The sequence below is a fragment of the Delphinus delphis genome, chromosome 18 (genome assembly GCF_949987515.2).
Source record: "Delphinus delphis chromosome 18, mDelDel1.2, whole genome shotgun sequence".
Taxonomy (NCBI): Eukaryota; Metazoa; Chordata; class Mammalia; order Artiodactyla; family Delphinidae; genus Delphinus; species Delphinus delphis.
The window spans coordinates 51,197,720-51,212,491 of NC_082700.1; positions in this window are offsets into that span (position 1 = coordinate 51,197,720).

The window sequence follows — 14,772 nt, forward strand, 5'->3', positions numbered from 1 at the left end:
TCCAGCAATGTGGTAGACTGACCTAATATGAACTACTTCCCCTTAACGAAAACTCACTTAATGCTGCATAAAATATACCAGTATTGTTTTAGTAAAAATACAAAAATGGGTTAGAAAGAAAGACAAGAAAAGTCCTAGCTGCAGAGTTAAGGAGAGTAACCATAGGCAAGTATAAGCATATAAATGAAGGCTCTGGTCCTTGGGACACTGACAAGCAAATATAGATCCGTGAAATCAAATATAGAAGCATGGAAGGTAAAACCAGCAGCCTGGGAGGGCTGCCTCTTTCTTAAAGAAGAGCCTGGGAAGAGTCAAGAATGCTTATCTCTGAAAGAAGGTATAAATGTCCCATGAGAAATAAAACTCTCAAGTACAGAGTCCAAACTTATACATCCATGTTGTGTACAATTCCCAAGTAGAGAAGTTAGTGGAAGATCTAGTCCTAGACTAACAAAATCTCTGGGGCATTCTGTGTGAACAAACACAGGGATTCTTCCATAACGCAGAGTGTACAAGACCTCCAAAGGAAAAACAAACTACGAAAAAACTACGGCGGCAGTAATAAAATACTAACTGAAGATGAGCTCACAATAAAAATTATAAACTACATAAGGAAATGGTAACCATAAGGGAAAGTCAGCAGAAACACAAAATAAGAAGCACCTCAACAAAACACAATCAAAAGTTTAATACGAAATACGTGTACGTCAACAATATTTAAATCAGGTGTTTGGCCTCTTGGATGGATGGATGCGGTCTTGGATGTCACCTCTTCCAAATTAGAGCCTTCAGGGGCCTCTCTTACCCCCAGGGTTATAAATAAACTGGCATTTATTTTAAAACAAGAAAAAGATCGTGAAGTTTTCTATTTTGCAGCATTCATCATACTGATTCTTGGGGAAATCTTTCAAGTTGCTCTCAGGTTAATGGTAACACAAATGTAAAAAATTCCTGATGAATCTATGTTTATTTGAAATGCTGTGAACACTTCTAATATTTTGGTTTTTCCTGAAATTCTATTTTTATTCTTGAATAAGCCTTCCATCACTTGCTTTCTTTTTTCCTCTCCCTCCCATCCTCCCTCTCCCCCCCTCCCCCTTTCATTGCTTGCTTTTTTAATCAATATTCTGGAAATACTTTTGTAATCATGGAAATCATTATTTTCCTAGCTTGATAGTATACCCCAAAGATCTCTATACCTGGTCTCTAATGGCAATATAAAGGGTATGGCAGGCTCAATTATGAAATGATATTTTTATTAGTACATTGTCTTAATTTGACGATTAAAATATGACACTTTATTAATATCAGGGTTTTCAGACATTAGTACGTTAGAAAGCAAAGAGTGTGGAGTTAGAGGTAGCCATAGATCTTCCCTGTATGTCTGTAGAAAAACAAATAACCTTTCTTTTTCTTCAAAAATATCTGCATGGAGCCCAGAGGGGGGCACACTCAGCTCTCGGTGAAAGGAGGGGGCAGGGCTAACCAGGGGCTGCCTTCGAAGATGGTTGAAACGCAGGAGGATTTTCATCACAGGTTTTTGGCATTGGAAGGTCTTTGAAGATTTTGGGATTTTCGCTTAACAGGTGGTCTCCGAGCCTGCTGCAGTCTGCTGATCTGAAGCCACACAGCTCTGCAGGACTCCTACTTGCTTGGTTTTCTGGAGGTAAGGCCCCAGGAACCTCTGCCTGCTTTTATCCAATGATTATTTTCTTATGGGAGGGTTACGGTTTCCCTTCCCCACCTACTACCAACTGCCCCTCAATCGGACAGGGAAAGACCCGAAGGAAAAGCGGTAGCATGGGAAGTGCCCACTAGATGGCAGAATTGCTTAAGCAGATAACGTGTTAAGGCTGTGATCTCAGAACAAAAACAGGATGGGAAAGGAGTCCCAGTATGGCTTCTAACCCGCCCACGGGTGCTGAGCTAATCATGGCCGGACTGCTTTTACCTTCCAAAAAGGAAGTGGCACTTTAGAGAGGGACATCGTCGTGGCTGCCAGTTAGCGGTGTTAAACGCTGTGGTGCTGCCCATGAGGGTAAGAGAGGCCCCTGAAGGCTCAAGTTTGGAAGAGGTGACGTCCAAGACCGCATCCATCCATCCAAGAAGCCAAACACCTGTTGTTGAAGTTCCCAAGGAAGATACTGAGAACATCTCTTATTTTGAGAGAATGTATTGTCTACAAACTCGAAATTCTGTTTCAAATTGTCCCAACCGAAGCAACAGAAAGGAGACATTATCTCTTCAGTTAACAGCTCGGATTTACACGTGCACTTTTTGCATTGCTCTGTCAGCATGCATTAGCTTGACAGAGTACCTCAAGACTGAAACAAACATTATGGAAAACTATGTAAGAATTCAGCATTGGGAATGCAGGCTGAATTTTGTTCAGCTCTAATTTGGCCTCATCTCACATCCACCCACTTATATTGGCTTGCTACCTGTAGCCAGTTTCATTTAACAGCAGTTTTATGCTATTTAGAAGGCACACAGAGTGCTTTAGGGCCAGAAGTTTAGACCCATTCCCATCTATGACTCTCTGTTTTCACCAATAGCTTTTGCGTCAACAGCCCTGGGATTCCTAGTGATGAAGAAACTCTTATAAAATGTTACTGAATACTTACTATCAGGAATGGGCCTCCATTACCTCATTTAATCTTTTCAGCAAACCTAGAACCCGGATGTTTTTATTACCAGCTCTGATTTGGGGGATTTTTGGATGAAGGAACTGAAGCATAGAGCAGTTGAGAAACTCAGATCATATAAAAGGGATTTCCTTCTGCAATGTGTAAATTTTATTCCTTTCTTAGTTGAATTTGAACACGATAGACATTATACCTCTATTTAATGGCTGTGTATAGGATCAATTTTAATTTTCCCTTATCTGTAAATAAACAGTCACCGAACCTTATGCTTGTTCTGAATAATGGCTGGTGTACGCTGTGGGGTCTCAATTATTTTAATTAATTGGGATCTAGAACATAGAACTTATGTTTTCTGGACAAGTGTGGAATGATGTGTTAGACTCTATACATACAAAGCTGAGGGAAGAAAATGAAACTTGGACATGAGTGGTTATGTGAACCCAGCCTAACAATAGTCAGTTGTCTTTCACTTTGGCAGTTATGGAAATTAGTGGTATTATAATTTCTGTGTCTGTTGATGGGATATTTTATTGAGTGATAATCTTATTTTAGATTTTATATTTCTTCTATAACAATGAACCAACAGCTGAAGAGGAATCAAGAACTACCATTCTTGCTATCTCTCTCATCTCTCTTTTTGTTACTTTTTTATGTTGGAATAATTTTAGATTTAGAGAGATGTTGCAGAGACAGCACAAGAGTTCCTGTCAACGCTTCATCTAGTTTTATTTCATGTTAACATATCACTTAACATGATATATTTCTCAAAACTTAGACACTAACTTTGGGAAAATACTATTAACTAAGCTACAAACATTATTCGGATTTCACTAGTTTTTCCACTAATACTCTTTGTTCCAGGATCTAATCTAGGACACCATGGTTCATTTTGTATCCTTCTCTTTTTATCCAGTTACTGCTGAAATGTGAGGTAGCATCATGCACTCCATCTTCTGCTGCCCATTTGCTTTGGTGTGAACCATCTAAGCCCAGATATTTAATGCAAGTCTCCTGGGTATTGGGTCAAATCGGAACCCTTCTCGATCAGAATTAGGCCTGGGATACTCAGATTGTATCAGTGCTTTTAAGCTCATTCCTAACTTCTCTGCTTCCCTGTCTCACTGAGCTACTTAAAAAGAGACATTTTCATCTCTTCTGTTGAAAAAAAAAAAAACTCCAGGTAGTACTTTGCCATTGAGAAGAAGCAAATGAATTTTTATTTATTTATTTTTGGCCGTGCGCAGGTTTTCTCTAGTTGCGGCGAGCGGGGGCAACTCTTCGTTGCGGGGCGCGGGCTTTTCATTGCGGTGGCTTCCCTTGTTGCGGAGTTCGGGCTGTAGGCCTAGCTTCAGTAGTTGTGGCATGTGGGCTTAGTAGTTGTAGGTCGCGGGCTCAGTAGTTGTGTGTGGCACACGGGCTTAGTTGCTCCGCGGCATGTGGGATCTTTCCCGACCAGGGCTCGAACCCGTGTCCCCTGCATTGGCAGGCAGATTCTTAACCACTGCGCCACCAGGGAAGTCCAGCAAATGGATTTTTAAAGCATCCTTTGACCCTGTTCTTTTTCATTTGTGTTTGGTTTATGCAATGAGTGAAGCACTGCTTCTTTAGGAAAAATAGCAAAGAAGTCTCCTTATCATCAAGAGAGTTTGATATATAAAATCCAGTTATCCTTACTTTGCTTGTCTTACTTTGTTTCCTTGTTACTTTTCCAGTATCACGAGTCATTCAGTATCTACACAGCCAAAGGTGCTGCAATTCTCCATTGGTCATGCAAAATAATTGTTAGCTGGAAAAAGAATAATACAGAATGGAGAAGAATAATACAGAATTAATGTAAATTTCTAAAAAAGGATCTCAGGACAAAATAACTTTTAATTTCATATGCAACAGGAGAGAGCTTCATACACTGACAACCACTTAGAAACAATACACTCAAGAGTCACTTGGGTGATATGAAAAGGTTACATTTTTTATTAGTAGTAGTAATTTATTTTTTTGGTATAATGAATGAGGCTGCCTATATGTGATTGAAAAAATAACTTTCTGGTTTCTCAGCTGCCGTCTCTGTGCCGTGTTATGCCCGTGACAGTCACACAGATAGGAAGCTTATATTAAAACCAGAATCAAAGGCAACAGGAGTGGGAATCTGCCTTCATTAATGAACCATTGAAGCTTCTCTCCAGCATGGGTGAACACTAAATCACTGGTTAGATCTCTGGTGATTTCCCATTTGAGAGATGTGAAGGAAATGGTACATTCAGACTAACAGCACAGCCTTAGAAACTTGTCAAAATACTTTCAAACATGCAGGCTTTAAAATTATTTTTAAAATTATCTTTATAGAGCTACTGGAAATATTCCCACCAAGGATTTGATTTGGCAGTGACCCTGGAAGGAGCAAGTCATTGCATATGGAAGCATTGGGATTCAACTGATAAGTCTTCTCTTGCATTATCAACACTTTGGTCACAATAAACAAGGGTTCTTTTTTCAAAATTCATTTTATTGAAGTATAGTTGATTTACAATGTTGTGTTAATTTCTGCTGTACAGCAAAGTGATTCAGCTATACATATGTATACATTCTTTTTCAGATTCTTTTCTATTATGGTTTATCACAGGATATTGAATATAGTTCCCAGTGCTATCCAGTAGGACCTTGTCGTTAATCCATTCTATGTATAATAATTTGCATCTGCTAATCCCAAATCCCCAATCCATCCCTCCCTTTGCCCCCTCTCCCTGGCAACCACAGGTCTTGAATAAGGGTTCTTTTAATGGCTCAAAACAGAGCTGAGAGCTAAGTGACATAAAATTATGAGTCTTTCTCCAATGGAGTAGATCATTATGTTGACTATTCTCTTTTGCTTGTGAATACCTGCACTATAGTTGTACCATCAATTGTATCATTTTTTAAATACAGAGTGCTCCACGTTGGGCTAATTTCTGGTGCACATTAAGAGACTGGTAGCAGATCTTGATGCCGATTGCTGCATCTTGCAATTAAGATTTACATTATAAAGATAAAATTCACTTTTGGGGGGTCTTCCCTGGTGGCGCCGTGGTTGAGAGTCCGCCTGCCGATGCGGGGGACGCGGGTTCGTGCCCCGGTCCAGGAAGATCCCACATGCCGCGGAGCGGCTGGGCCCGTGAGCCATGGCCGCTGAGCCTGCGCGTCCGGAGCCTGTGCTCCGCAACGGGAGAGGCCACAACAGTGAGAGGCCCGCATACCGCAAAAAAAAAATTTACTTTTTGGTTCTTTGTAAAGAAGTTGTACCTTATTTTAAATTAAGTCAAAAATATATATTGAGCATCTGTTCTGTATCTGTTTAGCTACACGCATGGTTTTTTGCAATTTAATTATCATGCATTTGTGGTACACATTCTGTGTACTATGCAATTTGGGGGTTTGAGAGTAGTGAAACTCATAGTCCTTAAATTTTTTAGTATACAGCTGGGGAGAGAAGGAAGGAAAGTAAATAAAATAGGGCAAGATGAAAAACAATATATCAATTATTTTGCTAAGATGTAATCTTAGTTGTGGAGAGGAAGAGTTTGGTTTTAGAAAGTCTGGAAAAAGAATCAAAATAATTCCAAGTGGACATAATATGGCGAGAATAAAATTTCAGAGTTACACAATTATCAGATGTGCCTTGGAAATTATAGTAGACCTATTTTATATGGGCACATAAGGAACTAAAATTACAAAAGTGAGGGCAGATCTTTAGTGCCATGTTAAGGAGTTTAGGCTAGGTCTTGAAAGCATTGAGAAGTCACAGGTTTTTAACAGGATGACATGATTAAAGTAGTATTTTAGAAGGTTAATTTAGAAATAAACATGATAATGTTGATACGGAAATTAGTTAGAAGTGGGGTAACAAATTGGAAGGTTTTTGCAATAGTCCAGCTATGTAGCCAAAGGGCCTGTACCACAGGGGAATTGGAAACATAAGGAAAGAAAAGGATGTGAGAGGCATTTCGAAGCTAAAATTGTGAGGATGAGATTTTGCACTTAATAGGATTTGAGAAATGAGGTAGGGAGAAGAGTTGAAAATAGTATGAAAGCTCTGAGTCTCCAAGACTGAGACAATGATGATAAAATGAATTCAAACTAAGAACAAGAATACCCGGATTACGGGGCTGTCATGAGAAGAAGTCTAAATAACAATCAATAGGGTGAGGAGGTGATTAATTCATTATGAGGAATCTTGAGTTTATTGTTACCCCAGTGGAGATGGTCAGAAGTACCATTCTCAATTATCTCCATGGGTATAAACATGAAAATCTACTATTAGGAATGAAAGGATAGAGACCAGCATAGAATCAGCTGTGAACATTACCAGAAACATGATCCAAATGTTCAAGTCCATTTGGTGTTGGGTTGAAAGAATAAGGAAGGCAACAAGGCATCACACAAGGAGAAATAAAGGAAGAGTATTTATTGAGTGTGTACGCAACATACCAAGTGCTTTCACACACACATTTCATTTAACATAATCATTATGCTAAGTGGCAGGATCCTTACTTTAGAGGTGAGAAATGTGGCAATCAGAGATTTTAAGTGAATTAACCAAGACTTCTCAATTAATAAGCATCAAAACTGGTTTTCTGATTCCAAGGCTATTGTCTTTAACTAGACTGTCTGTACCTTCATCTTAACATCGTTGGGCAACTCAACATGGGCGATGTAACCCCTCTGAACTTTAGTTCCTACATCTATAAGGTGGGAATGATAACTTTTCATTTACGTGATTGTTGTAAGATTAAAATAATGTGAAAGAGTTGTGTAAATTGTTGTATAGTGGGGAAAATTAGTTATTATTATTGTGTGATGAGTAACACACTGCTTTAAATATGCATTTGTACCATTCTTCTTGGAAGAGGTAGCTATGAGATGACTGAGGTATGGGTGACATTCTCTAATAATCTGACTTAAAATTTCCAAAATTATTTTTTATTAGACAAATACCTCTCAAATATTTCTTCTACTTGATATATTTATGTAAAATGGAGCAACAGAATTGTTGTCTATTCTGCTGAGACAAAAAGTTTTAAGAATCATTTCAAATTAACTACGAAATTCCTTGATCTCAAAACTTAAAAATCTTTGAATATATTATTCTAACATGGCTCTTTCACAAAGACCACACTCCCCTACTGAACTGATAGCAATGCTTATTTTAAAGCCTTTTGAATACTTAAGAACATGCCCAGACTTTCAAAATTATGGTTGCCATTTTGTTCCACAATATTGTTTGTCTTCTGTGAAATCCTGCCACATTCAATAGCCATATGTATGTTAATGAAAGAATAATCATGACAACTAATAGAAGACAAGAGCCATGTCAGCGTAGGACCATCAGAGCAAATCAAAAGAAAACTGCATAAAGACAATATGAATCAAGATCTGAAGCTTCGCGGTTTTTAACTAGTTTTATGTTAATGAAACAATTATTAGAACACACAAAACCCTTCCTTTTTAATTTGATAAATTGAGTGGTGATGTGAGTTAATTGAACCATTGGTGAGATAATAAGATGCAATTGGTATGATTTATCAGAGGATGACATGGTTACAGGCATTGCTTCCACAGAAAATAATGGCTGTTATTACCACTTCCTGAGGTGAACAGGTAAGTCATAAACCTAGTTATTGCTACAGCGGTCAGAAAGATGAGGGGTCCATTCTGACTTTCATCTAAGTGACTATTTTAAGGCTGTCTTTTTAGAGGCACACATACCAATTTTGTACTTATTTTGCATTTCTCATAAACAATATCAATGCTTTTTGTTTAGGCTATTTCATAATCTTAATCTATTTAGCTAAGTATTGAAGTGAAAAACCCCCAAGTCTCCAAGAGCTTTGAGTTCTAATGTTGGTAATTAAGGGGTCATCTTGGGTCTTCCTTTCTAAGTCACATTATCTTGTGGAGATATTTTCACAAGCTGTTATTCTAGCAGAATAATCCTCTAGGGTTCTGTAGCTTAAGAAGCAAGACCTGTGCTTTCTCATACGTGATTCAGAGAGAATATTACAGGCTACCCACCTTCTAGTGGGGGAGAAAGAAAGAAATGATCACAAAGCCCATTGGATCGTACAAAAAATGGCATTCACATTGCTATATTTTTTGATATAGCATTAAGATGCTATATCTTAAATGACTTCAAAATAAATAAAAAATAAAATCAATGTCATTAGATACCTGACATATATTTATATGGACATGGGATGTATTTCTGCCACACAGAGATACTGGTAAAAACACTCAGTATGTAAGTTCATACTATGATAAATAAGTCCAGGATCAGGGGATAAGCTTGTGCGTATGCTAAGGAGGAGATATCTTAAAATACCAATTAAATCTCCATTCTCCAGTAATCTTATATTCATTTGTTGGATTTCTTGTTTTTAAAATTCCATTTATATACATCTAGGCAATTTTTTGTGCACAAACACACACACACATTCGTTGAATTCTTACAACCACTTCTGATGTTGGCATGATTGATCCAAGTTTTAAAGATGAAATAAAATATAAGGTGATCAAAAAATGAATATAAATAATGAGAAACGGTTGAGAGGGAGAGACAGGACAATCAAGGACAACAAGTATGAACCAGGACTGCCCTGGGATCAGAAAATAGTCATTCTAGGTAAGAGGCTCATCAAAATTAAGAAATTTTACCAAGGTAATACATCTGGAAAGTGGCAGAGCTAGAATTTGGTTCCATGCCTTTAGGACTTAACCTCTCTTACTACTCTTTCCCAGTAGATTTGGTGATTTTCTTGTTTACTAATCATGACATGATTAGAGGGAAACAGGTCAAGAGAGCCTCCCTGCAATATATCAATGCTAAAGTAGATGCCATGTCTTGTTTATCTCTGCATATCTAACTTGAAACACATCAGGTCTTCAATAAACATTTGTGGATCTGAGCCAAATCGTATTGCTTGACACTTCATCACTTTGGATGCATCCCCATTCCTTCAGATGGTAAGGATTTTTCTGTCTTTGAGAGTCAGTGAATGATTAGAACAATGCACACATACATAGGGAGATACATACAGAGACCAGCCATTCCTTCATTGTCTGTTCATCTTGTTTACAATATCCTGGACAGAAATTTTCTCCAAAATGATGATGACTGTCAGATAATTTCTAGGCTCAGAAGGATACAGAACACTGCCTAGGAAGGTAGCAAAAGATTAACTTTGGTCTTTCACTATTTCTTCAAATGGCCAGTCCTTATGCCAGTTTTTACCTTGTTCATTTTAACACCTTCACTGGCTGCACAGACAATGCAATTTGGAACATTTTCCTTTTATAAGACCTTCTGGTCTAGGTAAAAATTTTAATTTAGTTAACCGTATTTAACAATTAGAAATTAGAAGCTACGACGAGGCCACTCTTAGTACTACATTAGGCCACTGCCTAATGAGATGTGGAAAATATTAAGGAAAAAGAATCAGACATTGTAATCATGACACATTGAATAAAACCCAGGACTATATCAGTAACTTCATTTTCTGGACCTCAGATTTCCCACCTGTAATAAAGTCAATTAGCTAAGATCATATAACATTTTAAAATAGTTCTAATACTCCATTGTTTTGTAAACCAGATGCAGTTGGTTGTGCAATATAATCCTTACCGTTAATACACGAGGACACTTACCTTGCCTCTGTCCCTTAGCACAAGTCACCTGGACACTGAATGTTGTTCTCTCTCTAAAAGAAAGAAGAGTTTCAAACATTAATTTTCCATGTTGCTATCATACTAAGAGCTATAAATAAAAATTAAATTTAAGAGTTACAACATGGAAAAATCTCCACTTTCCTACATATTTAAATATTAGGAAATATTTCTGGAAGTAATTTCTGGAGGTGTTTTGCTATGTTATCAGGTTGTCAAGATGACACATTCCCATTTAATATTTAATTCTATTATTTCTCAATTGTTCCCTCACCCCCTTCCTCATTCTGCAATGATTTACTTTGAACTCTAACTTGCTACACTACTTAGCGGTGGTGGGATGTTAGGTATATTTCTTGCCTTTTCTGAACTTGTTTATGCATCTACAAAATGGGGTTGGTGACATCTCCACCTGATCTCAGAAGAAAGGGCTAAGCTTTCATTTTAACTTTGCATGTAAATAAAGCTTTTTGACTATCATTTAAAAATTAGAGAGCCACTACACTATCGCCCATGATTTATGAATCAGATCTTAGCTACTTATTCCCAGGCCAGTTCTTCCTAAGAGTTCTTGGACACTTCCAGGCATCAGTAGGAACTTGAGATGTATAGTTCTGAAATGTTGAAGGATTTTTTACCCACGTTTTAAAGACGGCATATTTACAAGTTACAACAATTATCTGTTGTTAATCATATTATCTTCTGTTCACAACAGGACAGGGACCGCAGAAACATAGGTTAAGATTCCAATGTCTTTATTTCATGTTTAGCTTGGGCCATATTTGTTGTCCTAGAAAATGACTTATTTATAGATAGCTTCTTACATTTGGATTCAATGAGTAATTTTTGACATCCCATCTAACATCATTTCCAACACTATTAGCAGTCAACACTTAAGAGAAGTACATCTTTCTGGATTGTGACAATGCAAAGTTAGCTATGTTGCTGTGGTTGAATCATATCCTTATTATGTAGCAGAAGGAGTAGGGAGCAAGAATGAATTCTTCACATTATGATGAAGACATTAGATTGCAAACTTCCAAAGGAGAAAGAGGATTATCTCTTACTCATTTTCTGCCTCCTACAAATACATAAGTCACGGTCTTATAGATATTCATCCCTCAGGCACTTACGGAATTTGATGTTTCAGATAAGCAAGTTCAGAGGTCATAAAACTGAATTTAGTTTTGTGGCGAATTATAATGCTTTGACTTTAGAGTGAGTGCTGAACATAGGTAAACTTTTCTAAACCTTAAAATCTTTGAAGTCAGAAAACTTTCAAGACACTGAAGACGATTTAGTAAGCTCTCAACATAAGCAACTGGAAGGCAAACGTGTTTAACACCAAGTTTATAATCTGCAAATCTTATTGGCAAGTCAAAGATGTTTAAACAAACATGAAAAAATACAGACACCCATAGTTTTAAGGTTTCTTTGTCAGTATTCAATCAATATTCATGAGTAAAGGCAGGCCTGGCATATGACAGGAGATAAATAAATGGTGACTTCCATTATTATTATTAGGCATCTTTCCAAAGGTTTATTTTAAGAAAACAACCATAATTGCCATTGATAGAAAAAAATGGTGAACAATGTTCTATTTGAGCACCTCAATACTTCCCTACTGCATGAAAATTCTATCTGCAAGTTCTTTGTATCAAATACTTTCTGTTGAAATCAAACTAATAATGTGATACTAGGTATCAGTGAAGTAAACTGATGTGATTTGAGCATGTCATCAAATGAACAGTGCCAGGAACAGCCTCCAAGTATCTACATTAAATCATTAAATTTACGAAAGCATTTATTTTCTCTGTCATCATGAGCCCACATTCAGGAAGTTGATAGGGCTGCTTCCGCCTAGAGGTATGTATTCATGAGCCAGGCTGGGCTTGCTGGGAATGTGAGAGGTACAGCTAGTTGTGTTATGTTGTGTTGACGGTGTTTTGTGTGATTTGTTCTGTATCTCCAGTGGCCTGTGGAGAGATTATGTTTCCAGTCTTCTCGTACCCATAAGATGACATGAAATATACTGATGACTCTATTGCACTGTCAGTGCACGGCTACAGACTCACGATCTAACTTCAGAAGGTGGAAGTTATGCCTCAGCTTGCTCTAGAGAAACCCGATACATGCCTAAAGATCTCTAAAGGTGATATAGGGCTTAAAACTCCAAAAGAATGTTTCTGTGTTGCAATGTGATCTATAATGATAGATGCGCCAGACTAAAACCTAGCAAATGAGATCTAGGTGGTAATCTAAACTTCACAAAAAGCTGAAGACAGAGTGACAACTAATGGTCATACTTGTTAATTTGAAATGTAAGCCATATTCCCAGCATCAGTTGACATTTCTGCTTTTAATTGAAAGAAGTATTGATATGATATAAAATGCAATTAAGATGCACAATAGACAAATGGACAGAATAGAACAGAATAGAAAGCATAGAAATAGACTCAGATATACATGAGAATTTAGGTTACAGTAAAGATGGCAACTCAGATCAATGGAATAAAAATGAATTATTTTTTTTAAATGGGCTATTTTAATAAATGCCTTTGGAGCAAATGGATAACTATTTGTGAAAAAAGACAAAGTTGGGTTCTTTGTATTATACATCAAGATACATAAATAAAAGATGTAAATGTGAAAAGGGAAACCGTAGAAGTCCTAGAAGAAAGCATGGGTTCATTTTTTTTTATAACCTTGGAGTGGAAAAAAGTTTTTCTAACTACAACCCAAAATTCAGAAGCCATAAAAGAAAGGATTGAAAACTTTTGCTACATAAAAATAAAAAATATCTTGTCAAGACAAAAACAAAACAAAAACAAAAAACTCTCCATAAGCAGTCAAAAGACAAATGTCAAATCAGGGAAAAGTATTACAACTTATACCAGATAAAAGGATTAATCTTTGTAATATATAAAGAGCTACTAGAAATTGAGATGAAATAGTCCAATAACCTTATAGAAAAAATGAGCAAGCCTCATGCAGACAGTTCATAGAAAAAAGAACCACAACTGGTATTAAAAATACGAAAAGAAGATAAACCTTATTCATAACGAGAGATATAAAATGAAACTAGATATCTTTTCTCACTTTTTGGATTGGCAAAAACCCCCAAAATTGTTAACATGTTCTGTTGACAAGGCCATGGAGAAGTAGGTACTGTTATACATTTCCGGAAAAACGTCAAATGGTACAAACTTTATGGAGGTAAATTCGGCAGTAGTTATCAAATTTACAGATGCATTTACTCTTGAACCCAGAAATCCTGTTTCTGGGAATCTAGCCTAAGATACACTGCTGGCTCAAATAAAACAATTATATTACACTCTGATGTCACTTATAATAACAAAATGTTGGAAACAAGGCAATATCAACTATGATATAGTCACAAATGGGAATATCATGCAGCTATAAAGAAGAGGTTTCGATATTTCTGTATATAGTATGTCAGAGATACTACAGAATACATTTTTGGATGAAAAAGCAAGGTCCAGAACAGGTAGCATGCTATTTTTGGTATATGAAAACAAGGAAGGGTAAGACTATATTATATTAACATATGCATAAAAATATTCTGGAACATAAAAAATCCTAGGAAGATGAGAGAGACTAGGAAGAATAGTGGTAAGAGCATGAGGTGTAGCACTTCTTAATAAAAAAATTAAAAGAAAACCTGAAAACCATAAGATTTAAGAATTTTAGAGATGCACAGAGACATGGCTTTATTTAAGGTGAAAATTTCTTGAAGATAATCTAATAAAATGTGCTAATGCTTTGAGTACTGTGTGGTGCAAAAAAAAAAGTAATTAATAGATCATTTAGTAGCCTGTTGAATTAGAATTGAGAATTTTACACAACTTCATGGTAATCTTATTTTTTATGACTCTATCTTAGGCACGTTTCAAAAATACTCCATAAGGAATACTTAACTACCGACCCTTTACTCTTAACCATAGGAGGATGAAGATTTGGCCTCCTTCTGAAGCTCAAAAAGAATTTGAGAACCTCTGATGATTGAGTCATCCTTAGGATTAAAGATACCGTTCAGTGTATCTATTCAAGACGTATTGAGATCTTACTAAAAGACAGCCAATGCTATAAGTGCCAAGAAAGTATAAATAAACACTGGACCTTAAAGGATTCCATAGTATACTAGGTATCCAGATATATTAATAGCTAACTAAGTATAATGGGACACATACTTGGAGACATAAATGAGAGGTGACAAGGTAACTTGCAGCATATCCAGAAAGCAAATATCTGTTTTAAAATCAACATTTTCTTTTATTTTATAATTGAATTTATTTATTTATATTATTGGGGTATACTTGTTTTACAATGTTGTATTAGTTTCTACTATACAGCAAAGTGAAGTAGAGTTCCCTGTGTTATACAGCAGTTTCTTATTAGTTGTCTATTTTATACA